The sequence below is a fragment of the Atta colombica genome, unplaced genomic scaffold, assembly GCF_001594045.1.
Source record: "Atta colombica isolate Treedump-2 unplaced genomic scaffold, Acol1.0 scaffold112, whole genome shotgun sequence".
Taxonomy (NCBI): Eukaryota; Metazoa; Arthropoda; class Insecta; order Hymenoptera; family Formicidae; genus Atta; species Atta colombica.
The window spans coordinates 375,302-375,670 of NW_017259198.1; positions in this window are offsets into that span (position 1 = coordinate 375,302).

Here is a 369-nt window from a genome sequence, read left to right on the forward strand (position 1 = left end):
GATTAGAAGGTAAATATTAAATAAGAAATATTAGAAAACAGAAAAAGGTATTTAAAATAATAAGTATTAAATAATTTATTTATTTTTTTCTATTTAACATATATATTTTAAATAAATAATTTGAAATATGACCGAGCCCTGTCAAAATTCTATTGTGCTTTTCCATGAATTTTGTACATACTCTAATGGGCCAGATCAATCGAAAGTACATCATATTAGAAAACGATTGTAAATACCTCTTGATCGTGCCAAATATACATTTTAGTCTTTACTTTGAGATTTCGAGTATTATATTATATATAGTTTTTCAATAAAATAAGTGAAATACACGATATATATATGGTATATAAATTCACACGTGCGTGCGTG